The sequence below is a fragment of the Chaetura pelagica genome, unplaced genomic scaffold (genome assembly GCF_000747805.2).
Source record: "Chaetura pelagica isolate M959 unplaced genomic scaffold, ChaPel_1.0 scaffold612, whole genome shotgun sequence".
Classification (NCBI taxonomy): Eukaryota; Metazoa; Chordata; class Aves; order Apodiformes; family Apodidae; genus Chaetura; species Chaetura pelagica.
In genome coordinates, this window is record NW_009952448.1 from 427,243 (window position 1) to 427,505 (window position 263).

Sequence of the window (263 nt, forward strand, 5' to 3'; positions counted from 1 at the left end):
CCGAGGGGAGGTGCTTCCCAGGCTGCCTGTGGTCTTTCTGATCGGTGGGAGAGCTGTGGATGTGCAGTGAAGAACCTGGAGGGTGGTTTTGCGAGCTGCGGAGGTGGTTTGGTGGCAGTAGAGTGATGGAGCACTGGGACAGGCTGCCCGGGGAGGTGGTGGAGTCTCCTGCTCTGGAGACATCAGGGATGCTCTGATGGGAGGTGCTTCCCAGGCTGTTCATGATCGGTGGGAGGGTTGCAGATGCTCAACAGGGAACTTGG